The sequence below is a fragment of the Helianthus annuus genome, chromosome 13, assembly GCF_002127325.2.
Source record: "Helianthus annuus cultivar XRQ/B chromosome 13, HanXRQr2.0-SUNRISE, whole genome shotgun sequence".
Taxonomy (NCBI): Eukaryota; Viridiplantae; Streptophyta; class Magnoliopsida; order Asterales; family Asteraceae; genus Helianthus; species Helianthus annuus.
In genome coordinates, this window is record NC_035445.2 from 108,710,390 (window position 1) to 108,726,844 (window position 16,455).

The 16,455-nt window shown below is 36.2% G+C and overlaps 1 pseudogene; it reads left to right on the plus strand.

Moving 5' to 3' along the window:
* Positions 1–6,327: 6,327 nt before the first annotated feature.
* On the plus strand, positions 6,328–15,344 carry LOC110903126 (annotated as a pseudogene).
* Positions 15,345–16,455: the final 1,111 nt, after the last annotated feature.

Consider the following 16,455-nt stretch of genomic DNA (forward strand, 5'->3'; position numbering starts at 1 on the left):
ATCAGTGGGGTTGTTTCGTCTGAGGGGTTCAACCTCTTTTCTTGCTCGTAACAATGGCTGGAGATCTGCAAAACAGTAAACACCGTTAGTCTCGTTAAGAGGGGAGAAGGGGATTTTCCCTCTTAACCAGGCTCCAGCGTGAGAATAAGTACTGTTCTGAAAGGAAATAAACAGTGTGTGTATAGAGTGAGTGTAGAGTAAAAGGATCCTGAACCTATTTGATGAAGGGTCCTATTTATAGCCGGAGGGTGAAGAAGGAAGGAGCAGCTGTGCCAGCTGTGGGCGCATGCCAGCTGTCCGACCAAGGGGAATATCCTCTTGGTCTGCTCTGTCGTGGCAGGTGTAGTGGTACACGTGGCGTTCTTGTATTCGCCCATGCTGGATATCTCGTACTGGTACTGTCAGCTCTGCTCCCTAAATTGTCGCAGGCCTATGTGGCATTCTGCTAGTGGTGACACGTGTTGTCCTTTATGTCGGATAGAGCATCTTTGGTGCCAGCTGTGAATCATCCAGAAGTTTCTGGAAGCTTCTGGAGTGTTTCGGTGACATGGATGCCTTGTGTGCACAAAAGTGATGTGGTATTTGCCATGTAGGCAGGGAATTGGAACCATACCTCTTCAAGAAAGATATCAATTCAAGTTTTCTTTAAGACAAAACATCAAATATCTATCTGCATGCATGCAACTGTAATTCCACCAATCATGTTGCACGCTTATTATTTCTATATCTGCATGCATGCAACATGACTTTAACCTACTCATTTTTCACTATATTAAATATTTAACGATTCAATTAAAAATGTGCATTACATGTATTTTTAATTTAAAGACACTTAGATCATTTTTATTAATAACATATAACTGTTATCGAATTACAATTATGTTAATTACTATATAATATTGTATGTATAAGATGAGAGTATGTAAATTGTAAATCAGCTTAGAAAATAAAGAAATAAATGTGTTGGGTCCAAAACTATTAAAACTACACATCAGATTAATATGCACATCACTGATGAGTAACCCCCCCCCCCCCCCCCCAAAAAAAAAAAATCCGCTCTGATCAGGACAACGGAATGGCTATCATATGGGACGGCTTGGACAACCCCAAGGAGCAGTGCCGCAGCCAGTTCACAACCGAGCCGCTGAGCCATTGCCGGATACACCTCAATTAGGGGATCATTTTCAATAAGAAAATGAAGATGATGGTGAACCATCACGAGCAACACCTTCAACAATGTTGTGGCAGCTAAAGAATGTGAGTTCGATTGCGAGTGCTATGCGATCCAATAGGTGTTTGACAAAGCCCGAGATGAAGGTGGACTGGTTAACATTCAACAAATTGCGAGTAAGGCTCCGAGGCTCCCCAATGAAAGTACATTGGAAGTCGAGGACTGACTACTCGCGGTCCAAAGAGTTTAGTTAAGTTATCATGAATGAATTCGATCGATCACCATTACCAAAACACTAAAATTGTACGTACTTTTATTACGGGTGCCTATATATGTGTATCCGTATCATGTGGGTATTCGTTAATTTATTTTCAATGTATTCATGCTTTCTTCGAATTAAAACAGTTTCTTGCATGATAAAGAGTTGGTAGGGGGATTATATATTATTATATTATTAAGATTATGAGCAACTCAATTCATGATCATTATTTCACCATTACATACAACGAAACCTAAATATCAATAGGCAGATGACTTTATCCATCACGCAATGGAAAAAAATACAACACATAAAACAAAAGGAGAAAGATATCAATGCAACTTTTCTTTCAGACAAATCATCAAAGCTTGCATGCAACTGTTATTCCACCAATCATGTTGCATGCATGATATATCAATATCTACATGCATGCAACTTGACTTTAACCTACTCATTTAAACTATATTATATATTTAACGATTTAATTAAAAATATGCGTCATATGTATTTTTAATTTAAAGACCCTTAGATCATTTTTATTAAAAACATAAGACTGTTATCCAGATAATTTATCTCTTTATAGTCAGTCATATGTTAATTAATTACAATATAATATTGTATGTATAAGATGGGAGTATCTAATTGTAATTTAGCAATAAGTGTATTGGACATGTAATGGCTACGAAAGTATACATCAGAATAGTAACTCCTTTTATCTTGTATATCATTTTTATTAAAAACATAAGACTTTAATCCTGATAATTTCTCTTTATAATTATATGTTAATTACAATATCTATACTGTATTATAATGCATGAGGGAGGGGTATTAGATACACAAAAAATAAGAACTTCTTCCCCCCTTTATTTATAGAAAGACCCCTAAAATGAGGGTAGTTTCGTCTTTTAAACACTATTTATTTTTTAGCCCCTAAACTTATTACACATAAATCCCTGAGGTTTTAACAAAATTATAGATAACTAGTTACAATTCACCCTCCACAACAAACTTATATTTTTTTTTACGAATTCTTGACATATCTTATAAACTATATTGTTTAAAAAAAATCCAAAGATAGCATGACGACCTACACATTTTTGTCGACGTTTCGATAGTTGTCTTGTTCAATATCGATGCACAGGTTAAAAGGTACAAGTCGATAATGCTTTAATGTACAAGTACTTAATACTTGTGATCTAATGCGCCTAATCTACAAATGCAAACAAAAACAAAAAGAATTAAAAGTACCGTAACATAAAATGAAGATATTATGTGTCACATTTTATTTTATTAAAACTGCCTAATATCTATACTTAGATATATCTTATAAAACTTACAACTAACCACAACAAACTTCCTAAATAAAGGGATGGCAAAATCTAAAATTAAACCTTAATGGACTTATATAGTTACTACTATAAATACATAGCAGGACATCGTTGTATCTATTGCTAAACAAAGTTAAAAAATGAATCCAGTTCTGAATTTAATTGTTACGAAAAACCAAGTATGCGAGATTGAAAATTCTAAGGTCAGTTCTATTATATCGTAGCAGTGAATAATTGTTTTCTTTTATTTACTTTTATGTGAATGTTAACTTATTTGATTTTTCAGATTCAATTGCATGATGAACATGCCAATTTAAACAACCCAGTTGTCGAACAAGCTTCTAAGGTATTGATTTTGCTGGTTTTTAAGTATTAATTTTGCGTATATCTTTCATATTAACATGTTCGTTATGTTATTATATGTGTGTTTTATTGCAGGATGATGGTGATAAAAATGTTGATATTATTTGTTATGGTGCAATGTTTAGTCCATACAAGTTTAATCTTCAACATGAATTTAGTGAAGAGGTAATCTTAATGTTTATTTAACCTTTTTTTTTACTTTTGTTTTCAATTTTTGTCCTTTTTAAGGATCAGAAGTTTTGAGACTCAAAGGAAGAGATCCAAGAGACTATCTGAATGGAAATGGAGTGAGGTTATTAATTTAGACGATTTCTGAGTACAATGACAAAGAAAGGGAATTAGAAGATACTGTTGATTCAAGCACAAACCAGAAAACCTGATTAAAAATAACTCGAGTGTCAATTCAGAAGCGGAACTAATTTCATGCAGTCTATATGAAATCCATCAAGTGTTTTTAAGTTTTTTTTTTCATTTTCAGTTGTTATGTTTGATCTAGACGTGTGAATAAAATTTATTTTATTTTTAAACTTTATTTTTAGTGTCAATATAATGCAGAACCATATTAATAAAGTTCAAAATAAAGTTAGTATTCTAAGTTTATAAGTCAACAGAACTTATATAAGTTAATATCCTAAAGTTGCAATAAATAGATATTTCAGTTAGATATAATCAAGCTGAAATTATAAAATATTGCAGTTATTCTTGTATATTAATCTAATAATTTGTATTTCTTAACTAAAAATAATAGTAGTAAACTTTAAAGCTAAACTAAAAAACTGAACTTACTATGATATAAAGTTAATCAAGATATAAACTCTTAACATCCTACTTTTTTATAAAAACTATTTTTAAAATTTTATAAAAATATAAATTATATATATATATATATATATATATATATATATATATATAAACGAAATTTAACAATTAAAGTTAGAGGTGTAAAACGTAGTTACGAGTCAACTAGTATTTTTTATTTTTATAAAAACAAAAATTTTAAACTTTAAGTTTATTGGATGAGTACCATGTGGATATTTAAAAAAAATTATGAACTTTAAATAATAAAATTATAAACTTTATCATTTAACCAACAAAATAAACTTACATTATAACTAGAACAACTTATCTTTTATTTTTTATCATTTGATTATTATTTTTTTTATTAAAAACAAAACTTTACATGTGTAAAACAGTTTTTTTTACTTTATTTATAAATAAAACATTTTGTTTTTATAAAAAAAATAATTATTTTATAAACAATTTTTGTAACAAGTAATATAAATAAAATACTCTAGAAATTTACAATCATTACTAGATAAATACAAAATTGTGTTGCAAATTTTTAGGAATAATAAGTTCAACTATATTGTTATAGATAATATTAGTCAGTTTCAAAATAATTTTTTACCAACTTGACTAGATACATAGTAGATTGTGTTGCATATTTTTAGTGATTATAAGTTAAAAGTGGACTCATATAGATAAGATTAGTTAGGAACTAAAACTCTGAACTTAGTATGATATAAAGTTAATAAAGATATAAACTCTGAACATCGTATTTTTTTTCTATTAAAATGGTTCTTGAAATTTTATAAAATTATAAATTTTTTATATCTGTAAAAAAACGAAATTTAACAATTTAAGTTAAAGGTCTAAAACATACTTACGAGTCAAATACTATTTTCTATTTTTATAAAAACGAAAATTTTAAACTTAAAGTTTATTGGATAAGTACTATGTGGATATTTAAAAAAGGTTATGAACTTTAAAAATTAAAATTATACTTTATAATTTAACCAATAAAATAAACATAATTTACAATTATAACGACTTATCTTTTATTTTTTGTCTTTTGATTATTAATTTTTATAAAAAACAAAACTTTACATATGAGTAACACTTATGACATATATACACCACAATTGTGTTATCATAAATATTATATGAATAAGAAAACTACCAGAAACAAGTGCCGCAATGCAAAGTGCCGTCCCGCCGCATCGCGCGGGCACCGTACTAGTAATATTGTATGTATAAGACGAGAGTATGTAAATTGTATATTAGCTTAGATAATGTAGAAATAAATGTATTGGACATGTGATGGGTAACTCGGTAGATTATAGAGTTATTCTTTATATTGTTTATTATGCGAACTTTAACAAATATTTTGGTTTCAAAGTTTGTTTTAGGATAGTAACTAAAAAGGTTAAGCCACCTTGCATACTATTAACACACAGTTATTGTAAAATAAGTAAATGATAAAAAAATCTTAATGGTAAATTTATAAATTTCCAGTACAATAAATATTTCTGTATGTTTAGTAACTATATTAATGAAGGTAAGTGAAGGTCTATTTTACTTATCATTTAAATTTGATGCTAAGTGTTTTTTAAACTAAGAAACACACATGTATATTTCCATACTATAAATTATAAATAAGCAACACTTTTGTATTTTATGGACTTGTACCCCTTTTTCAGTTTTTTTTTTTATTTTTCACTTTTTATCCAATCCAAAGGCTAAAATCTTTTTCATTTTAACTCATTTGATTTTTAATGTTTTTCATATTTTACAACTCTAATACTTTTTCTATTTTCAACTTTGGTGACTCCTACTTTTCATCTTTTTGTAAGTTTTTTGTTTCGTTCTATATTTTACAAGTTAACACGCTATAACGTACATGTGCGATTCAACGTTTTTTCGTTTATTTTTTCCCATTTGACAGACCCGTCGCAACACGTTTATTTTTCTCTGTTTGACAGGTTCGTCACAACGCGCAGGTCCTAGAACAACTTAGCTATTTTTTTCTATGTTTTACGTTTCGGTCTAATTTTTTTGAATTAACACGTCGCAACGGGCGTACGTGGTTCAAAGATTTTACTTTTCTTTTAGTTCAGTGTTATTTTTTCTTTTTAATTTATTTTATTTTTACGAGCTTTTACGGTGTTGGTGGTCACCATCAGGGGTTTAACATTGGTGCTACTTGACACGGTTTTACGTCCCCGTAGCAACGCAGTGATGTCTTAATACTAGTTATCTCAAATTATCAACTGATAATATTAAACGATAAAAAAGAGTAGGTGTATGCGGAAACAAACAAAAGGCCCACACCACTTGTTGCATTCTTCACCTCCAATGCAAATCCACTATAAAGCAACCTCCTCCGCCGCTTGCAACCATCAACCACCATCAAGTGTTAAAGAACAATGGCAAAACTCGCACTTTTTGTCCTCACCTTCACCGCTCTCATAGCATTTTCGGTCGTTTCAGCCTATAGAACCACCATCACCACCACCATAGAGGACAATCATATGATTGCTCTCTGGGACGGCCTAGACAACCCCGAAGAGCAATGCCACAGCCATATCACGACCCTGCAGCTGAACCATTGCTAGATGCACCTCACTCAAGACATCACATTCGACAAGACTGCCCGGAGACCATTTCAGAACGAGCAGCAATACCTTCAACAGTGTTGTAGCCAGCTAAAGGAAGTCAATCTGCAGTGCCAGTGTGATGCAATCCAACAAGTGCTTACCTAAGCCCGACAACAAGGTGGACAACAGGCCGTTCTGTAGGTCCCTTTTGTCGGAGGATGACGAACCTCAAACCTTGTTATACTAACCCACTAGCGAGTGCGGAATCCAAGCTAGCGAGCAAACCGGGATTAAGCAAGTATAAACACAACACACAAGGGTTCACCGATTAACACAACTTGTATTAATGCAGATGAAGGTTTCGGTTACAAGCACAATGTTTACAAACCTAACTTGTAAACTCTCAAGGTGTGTGTGTGAGTTCCGGACAGAAAGCTCTCAAGAAGTCTCTCTCTCTTTCGGTGTGTGCACCTATGTGAACTCTCAGAACTGTCTAACACAACACACTGCATGGGTATTTATACCCAGCTCATGATGTGCAGTCCGAAGGATCCGATAGATGGTCCGAAGGATCATCTATCGAAGACAAGTCACTCGAAAGATCAGCAGGGACCTCGAAAGATCACCTTTCGAGGTCTAATCATTCGAAGCATATCTTTCGACGAGATCGAAGGATCCACATCATCCTTCGATCTCTTATCCTTCGAGACAGTACATCTTTCAACTTTTACCAACTGTTGTCCAAGTCAAACCGGAGGATGGTTGACTTGGTCAACTTACAACACAAGAACAGGACATCGTTTACATCGTGACTGAATACAGACAAAGTACAGACACAAGTGCACCAACAAACTCCCCCTTGGCTGTAGCTTTGTCTTTATCTTCTATAGTTGTAGACACGTCTCGATGTCCTTTCAAGTCTTCAAAGTCGGAGGATCTTCAAAGTCTTCACGTCTTGAAAGCAGAGAGTGTATCAACAAACTACCCGTATCATGTAGGAAGTGTGTTGACAAACTCCCCCTTAACATAAGCTCCCCCTTGAGTTATGCTCGTGAAAAGACTTTATCTTTATGAAGTGAGATCCTTGTGGTGTTGATGATGGCCAGCGGCAACTCGATCATCTTCATCTTTTGAGCGCCTTCTCGTCGTGTCTTCATTCCAGAGCTTGTCATCGACCATGTTCTCCTAGCCTTTAGAATCTGCACATGCAAGAAATCTAAACGCGTAATGAGAACAACTGCTTGGAATAGTATAAACAAATGACACACGAGTGACCATGTCACAATCAAACACCGTCCGACAGTTTGAAAGTTTAATAAATTTGTCAATTTTAGTCTTTAACTTTCAAAACATGCAAATTTCGACCGTTTATGAAGATTTAGTCAGTTTGGTTTTCGTTCAGGTTTCAGGTAACGAAGACTTGAGCTCCAACATCGTACGATCGAAAATAAAATAGAAGTAAAATCTTTTTGACTTTTATAAACTTTATATTAAAACACACCTAAAATCTTTTTGGTATTTTTGAAATTAAAAGACAACAATTTAAAATCCTTTGAGTGTTATCAAACGACATCACCGCTAATGTCGTGCTGATATGCACCAAACGACGAAACTGTTTAAAAGAAATAATAAAAGTTAAGCAGTAAATAAATATATACAGACATTCTTTTTGCGAGTTTCGAGGGTAAGAGAATCATATCAGTGTACGGTCATGCCAAAACACTCTTGTTGTTCAGTTAGTTAACATTAAGATAAGCATCCTATAACAATTATCGGTATTGTTGTCCACTTAAGCTCAACTTATCAGATGTAATCATGGCGAGGGGATACATTAAGGTATGATTTATACTTACCGACCGGTGTTCATCCACATCACGACACATTCCCGTATCAAGGTATGCACGAGAGTTCATCTTACCGGTGAGTATACCGATTATCATCTGTTTGACCGTATAAATTGTGAGATACTCACTTATTTTGATTTGAAAACAAGCCCTATGTGATATAATCACTTATTGATGAGGAACTTGATTTTCGTATGCATGAGGGCACAGGTGCAAGTCCGTGAACAGGTCAGTACTTTCGTACAGCAGAGAGACGAACTTGACACCCGGTTAACTGTGATATTTTATCACTTATTTGATTTGGACATGTGATTGTTTATCACTTATTGAGGTCGAATGCAGTATGTAATATGTACACGTATGTATAGTATCATGGAAGATCTAGACTTGCGTCCCCGTTATTTTTCGGTAAAGATACAACCATGATACCCAGATGATAAGCAGCATAAAGACCGAATATCTCAGAACCTCGGCAATCTATCAAACGAAATTTCGGTACCAAGACCATATGCCAATGAGTGGTTCCCACCTGGTCTTCAGTCGATTTAAGTTTATATCACCCTGCACACTTTAAAATGATTGTGAGCCTACCGATACATCTTATATAGAGCTGCTTATCGTTCTTCATTTAAGGTTTAAAGAGGTTTGGATAGACCACTGATGTACTATCATTTTCTCTTTTGCTCTCCAGGAAACTCATTTTTGATTTTCTATTGTTTTTGTGTTTTTGAAATTTTTCGATGTTTTTGGATTTTCTGATTTTTGGATTTACTCCCCCTAAAATCAATAAACTAAGATAAATTTAAAACACACAAAGATATTTTCAAAAATGATTTTCCGATGTTGGTTTACTCTAGTGCTTGACCTTAATGCCGGTTACCAAAATTAAGTTTTACCAGAAAAGATTTAACAAATTTTGGAAAAATGAGTTGGCATGTCGGTAAGCGGTGCGGACCATGACAACATTGATGAGTTTCATATTGAAACAATCACGTGTGAGGTGATATCCGAGATCAACGTGTCAGGTCAAAGAGTGCTGTTCGAGATAATAATAATTCACAAAGTAGCTTAAATATCGACAAGTATAGGAGAGATTAAGAATTTAAAGGCGTATCCTGCAACTGTTCCGTGCATTGCAAGGAATCTAAGCACTCTCCCAACTGGATATCCACCCGGTGTAGACTTCAAAGTCGAATTTGCAACTACTGAAAAGTCTCTTGACAGCAACAAAATCATAAACCTCCGGGTCCGGCTGGTCTTCCACATTGTACCAGCGAAGGTCTTTGACTTTCTCTTTCAGAAATGGTGTGCGGATGTTCAATCCATGCAAAGGCATCGGCACACATTTCACTTCATTCGTTCCTGAGGACCCGATCAAAAACCAGAATGACCAAGTTTTCGGCACGTTCTTCATTTGGTCGAATTTTGCAACTTCATTCAGCCACATTTTCCTTTTCTTTCCTCTCTCTCCATCAAAGGCAACAATTTCTTCTGTCGCCTATCTTGTGCAAGGACATTCCACTATCAACAATCCTAAGACTATCAATAGTTCCTCCTGGAACTTCCTGCACACTCATTCAGAGATTAGTAGGAGAGAGGGACCCAAGCCATTGTGGTCTTGGGTCTTCCATTTTCATCAATGACAATAACTTCTTGTCTTTGATGGTTTGTAAATTGTGATGGTCCCCCTGATTCAGTAACTGATTTAGGTTTCCATGTATGTTTTGTTTTATTAGTGTCATTCTTTAAAATTTTAACTTCATTACAGTTTGAAGTTTTTGAATTTGTTGATTTTACAGAAACAGATTGTTTTTGAACCACATCGGTTTTAATTGCTTTTTCAATCCTTTTGACCTGTTGGCGTTTCTGCTTCTTCTCCCTTTCTTTTACAAGTCGGGGATCTTGTTTTGTGGAAACAGATGGCTTACGGTCAGTCTTGCCACGGGGATCATCAACCTTTCCTTTTTGCTTATGAAGATAAGGGCAATTTCGAATTATATGCCCAATGGTTCCACACTCAAAACATGATCTTCGTTCAACATACCTCGAAGAATCATGTGTTCTCTTAGCCGATGATGTTGAACTTTGTGAACCCGAGGTACTAGGCTGTGAACTGTTTTGTTCATTTCTTTTCAAAACAGTAGCTTTCTTGACAAAATCTAAGTTAGATTTATTTTCAAACGTTTCAATTTTGTCCGTTCCCGTCGATTTCACAAAGTTAACATTTTTCTTCTTCTTTTGATTCGGCTTCTTCTGGACTTGAGCCGGTGCCTTTCCTTTGGGCTTGGTGTGATTTTGCTGTTTTGGCATTGCTGGTAATTTCTTGTTGCCAAATTGTTTTCGAACTTCAGCCTTTGGGATTGGAGGACACTGTGTAACTGTAACATGTGGTCCTTTCTTCCCCAAAAACTTACTTGTCGAATTTTCAAAGACTTTATCGATTAAGGATTGATTAACGTTCTTAATCGGAAAATCTTTGTCTGAGTAAATTTTATCATCACCAACCAAAGTGTACAGCAAGGTCACACTCTCCGACTCCTTCTCAGACGAGGACTCAGTTGCAACAGTCTTAGCGGGTGTGGCAGGGGGATCACATAGAATGTGATTCTCAAGAGGTATGTCCTCATTTTTGACTACCGCATCAGACTTTGCTGGAGCAGCATCATCAGATTCATCATCTGAAGAATCAGCATCCTCAACCTCAACTGGAGGATCCTGTTTCTGTTCAGCAGTTACAGACGTATCTGCTGACACATTTGAATCTGAGGATACTTCTTTCTGGTATCCGAGTCCTGCTGCAAACTCCTTCACATCAAGAGGAACAGATGGTTCGAAGAACACTCTATCCTCCTCATCAGGCATTGCATCATAATTGTGTCTGACTGGTGGTGGACATTTTTTGTAACCTATGCATGTGACATCCCGTTTTTCTTTCTGAACGTCAATGATGTGATCCAACACATAGCTAGAGCTCAAATAACTGTCTAGCTTAAGCTGGATCGCATCACTTTCAGTTTTGACACAAGCCATCTCCTTTTGCATCATCTCAAGGCGAGATATATACAAATTAATGTCCGTTTGTTTTCTGGAAACCATTTTAGTCAATTCAGTTTTATCTTTCTTTAATGTCTCAATCATTGACTTAAATTCTTTTTCATGGTTTTCATAAAACATATTGGCTTCTGTGCATTTTGAAAGATCCACAGTCAACTTCTGATTGTGGATGAATGTCACATCATATTTTTCTTGCAAAGCCTCGTGTTTGCTTTGCAATGCACACCACTCAGCATTCAAGGAACCATGTTTGTCTTGCAAGTCAAACAAACTAGCTTGTATAGCATCATGTTTGGCTTGCAACTCAGACATGTTTGCCTCTAACTCAGCACATTTAGCCTGCAAGCTATCACAGTTATCACAGTTTACAGCAATGGGTTCATCGACACATACCTGACTTGAAGAACTGTCGACATTAGCCATAAAGGCTGAATGGAGAGAAGACGAAGTACAAGCAGCTTGATCCATCAGAACAGATCTTCCAACACTTAGTGCTGCATCTTCATCCATACGTTCATCAATATCAGCATCAACCGAGACACCAGATGTCTCACTCACATTCTCATCGCCTGACCCAGATGAATCTTCATCAACACTCCTGCTGTACCCAGAAGAGTCTTCATCCTCAGAAGATTCACCACCACTGGCGGAAGATTCTCCACCACTGGTGTTAACTACATCCTTCACAACTTGAGCAAAGCAAGCTATACCATTAGGAGCATCACCACCAAACTGGATTGACCAGTCGCAACCTTCATCCATCTGAACTACAAGTGCCCGGTTGGCTTGATTGTTGACAGGCACTAATGTACGTTCATTATTTCTGTTCTGGTTCTGCTGGTTGCCCTGGTTTCTGAAGGGGTTCTGGTTTCCATGCTGTGCTGGCTTTGCACATTCCCTCTTGAAGTGACCCCGTTCACCACAGTTGAAGCACTTTACTGCTTGTTTATCAAACCCATACTTGGTGTCTCTCTTACTTTCCAAGCTGGTTCTGCCAGTACTTTCCAACCAATCCTTTGCTCTTCTCACAGCACTAGCAAAGGCCCACTTGATATCCATCAAGTCCATCTCTTCTTTATCTATCTGCCGATAGTCTTCCTGTGTCAGATTAATGTTACCAATCTGACCTTCTATCAACCCACAGTACGCGCTCACTATAGTGTTAAGTAGCTCCATGTGTTCCTTGGCTACTTCTACACTGACTTTGGAGAAGCTTGAAGTGTCGAGCTGTACTGTATTTGGCTTTGATTGTTGACCAGCAGATGATGTTCCTCCATAACATGCACGTTGTTGTTGAGCAGGAGGAGGTGGAGGTGGTTGGATTGGATTTCCATACATGTCTGTGGTGGGAGGTGGCTTAACAGGAACTTGTATTGGATTGCCAAAACAATCTGTGCTTGTGACAAATGCCGTTTGAATTGGAGCATGTGAACCAGTTCTTGCAGACGAAGAGCTGGAAGTTCCATAATACATTTCTGGATTCTGCGGCAATGGAACTCTCTTCGCCTTCAATGTTTCCTCTTGATCCTTGTTTTCCAAAAGCTGCACGAAGTCGTTAATATTTGTAGTTGTTAACGCTCCGTTATACTTAAGGATTTCCAAGAAACTATTCCATTGAGGAGGTAAGGCATCAGCAAACTTCTTTACCACCTCTGCTTGAGTTGTTGTAACTCCAAAATTGTTCAACTCAGTAAGCAGGTGATAGAAACGACTTGTCATGTCTCCCAGAGACTCCTTATCCATGCAAGCGAAGCAGTCAAATTCTTTCTTGAGTAGATCATGACGCAACTGACGTGTTGCTTCATTTCCTACTCCTCTTGTTTTCAACCCGTCCCACAACTTCTTAGTTGTCTTGAAGCTGACAAACTGGTGATAAATATCCTTGCTCAAAGCCTGGGTGAGAATGGCGTATGCTTTCTTTTCCAGATCATACGTTTTCTTTTTATCTTCGGGAAGATCAGCAAATGACGCAGTCTCTGAAGCAGCAACCTCTATGGCTTGATCGAAATCTGTGGTGAAACGTATCCACAGTTCCGTATTTTGACCAAGAACATATGTTTTAAACCTCTCAGCCCATCCTGGATATTCATTCAAACTCATCAGTTTTGGGGGTCGATTCAAACTTCCTGTTTCGCTTTCGCTTAATAAGATACTTTGTACACTCGGAGTTTGACCCGTTACTAATGCCCATTGATTTGATGGTAAAGCATTTACTTGTGAAGATGTAGATACTGGAGATTCGGCCCATGATGGTGATAGACTTGTACACGTATACTTTCCACTATCAGGAGCCGGTGTACCCCACCATGAAGGAGTAACACCAGAACTGGTATATTTTCCACTGTCTGGAGCAGGATTCCACCAACTCGGATTCATCTTTGACAAGAAAAATGAATTCTAAGTCAAAGTCACGAAGGATGATGGCCACCCGAAAGATCGCACAGCCGAAGAATCCTGGTCGAAAGATCTGAAATCACAGAAACTAGTTAACAATAAACTGACCACAATCGAAAGATCAACTATTGTTCGAAGGATCAACAGTACTCGAAAGATTACTGTTGAATCTCGAACAATAATATCGAAAGATTCAAGAACTCGAAGGATTCCCTTTTGAAAGATCCTTATCTTTCGAGTTAAATCCTTATCTTTCGGACACTGTCTTTCGAAAAGATTCCTTGGTCGAAAGATATGTTTCGGACTTCGAAGGATGTGTCGAAAGATGATGATCTATCGAGCCTTCCTTGATCGAAAGATGATCTTTCGATGTCGAAGGATATCTTTCGAAGTCGAAGGATATCTTTCGAATGTGCACTGACACACTGACACAGATGTGACGGGTTGGTGAAAAGGTGATGGGTTGGTAAGTCAACTTTCGGCAAAAGGGTATGGCAGGCTGACAACTTTCTCACCAACCAAGATTTTCAAAGATAATTTACCCAAAAAGGAAAACCTTATCTTCAAACCAGTCACCGGAATATTGACCGGAATATGGCCGGAAATTACCAACACACTCAAAAACAAGTTTTAAGTTACCCAACCCACTTATGAACACTCCCGGTAAGTTTAAAACACGTTTTCCAGTTTAAAAGTGTAGAAAAACCAACAAAAACGGGTGTTAAACCAAGTGTTCAAACACACACCAAGAACTTGAATAACCCGGTTTTAAACAAGGTAAAGAGCCAAGCTCTGATACCACTTGTAGGTCCCTTTTGTCGGAGGATGACGAACCTCAAACCTTGTTATACTAACCCACTAGCGAGTGCGGAATCCAAGCTAGCGAGCAAACCGGGATTAAGCAAGTATAAACACAACACACAAGGGTTCACCGATTAACACAACTTGTATTAATGCAGATGAAGGTTTCGGTTACAAGCACAATGTTTACAAACCTAACTTGTAAACTCTCAAGGTGTGTGTGTGAGTTCCGGACAGAAAGCTCTCAAGAAGTCTCTCTCTCTTTCGGTGTGTGCACCTATGTGAACTCTCAGAACTGTCTAACACAACACACTGCATGGGTATTTATACCCAGCTCATGATGTGCAGTCCGAAGGATCCGATAGATGGTCCGAAGGATCATCTATCGAAGACAAGTCACTCAAAAGATCAGCAGGGACCTCGAAAGATCACCTTTCGAGGTCTAATCATTCGAAGCATATCTTTCGACGAGATCGAAGGATCCACATCATCCTTCGATCTCTTATCCTTCGAGACAGTACATCTTTCAACTTTTACCAACTGTTGTCCAAGTCAAACCGGAGGATGGTTGACTTGGTCAACTTACAACACAAGAACAGGACATCGTTTACATCGTGACTGAATACAGACAAAGTACAGACACAAGTGCACCAACACGTTCCACAAATTGTGAGTAAGGCTCAGAGGCTCACCAACGACTGTGGACTCGAAGTCCAGCAATGCTCACTTGCAGTCCCAAGGGTTGAGTTTTAAATATGATGGATGTTGTTTCATGTCCTAAGAATAATATTGATTGCCGTTATAAGCTTTTTAGCTTGTGATCGACGTGTAGCGATCGATCGAGTTGTAAGAGCATTCAGATCCTGGGAATCAAAATCTGTGTGTGGGGTTTTTAAAATATAAAGAGTATAAAAAATGGTTGTGAGTGGAGGAGAGAGAAAATGTTACTGTTCATTTGTATATTTGTGGGGACACTGTTCACCCACTATAATTTTTTAATATATATTGAAAGTGGTTGTGAGTGAAGTAGAGAGAAAAATGTGATGATAAAGGTATAAAAATATTATTTAATTAAAAATGAAAGAGAAAAAATATTTGTTTTTAGTGAAAATATATTGATATAGAAGTTTTTTAATAGAATATATGTATATTTTTAGAGAGTTGGATGTGAATGCTCTAATAAAAACGAACCATGTGTATGGTCGATATCGTATTTGTTTCATTATGCTTCCTTTAATTTAAAGTAGCTTTGTGGCGACTTATATTGGCTCATTTATATATGACTTATGACATGGATACATACATTATTGCCTCCCTTAAATAGTGGAAATAGAGTTCATGATCATCATTGTAACATTTTTAGAGAAGATAAAGGTAGTCAGGCTCCTTTGGAGAATTTTTTGTCGAACTAGATGATTTATGCCACATTTAAGTGAAACTAGGTGAAAGGGAAATTGCATGAACTACCTCAAAGAGAAAAATAGTTTTGCTAATTGGATTGTTGATCTAGAAGAAGAGAAGATGATTGTTGTTGATGCCATGCCTAATATAACACATGTGGTTCAGAACACCTAGTGGTCTAGCTGCTAGCAATTATTTTGTAGGCATTGAAGAATCCTCAAAAGAAGATCCATAAGATCTATCACTTCAATCAGTGTCTCCCACTGAACATATTCTCCCTAACCTAAAGATTGTGAGATAATAACCAATGAAGGACTAGAATGTTGTGAAGATCTTTAAACAAGATGTCTCTAGAAACCAGATGGATAGGTATGAAGTAGAAGTGGTGAAGAATTAATAAAAGGGTTGAGCCGCCTTGCATAATATTAACACAAATATTATCAAAATAAATGAAAAGAATATA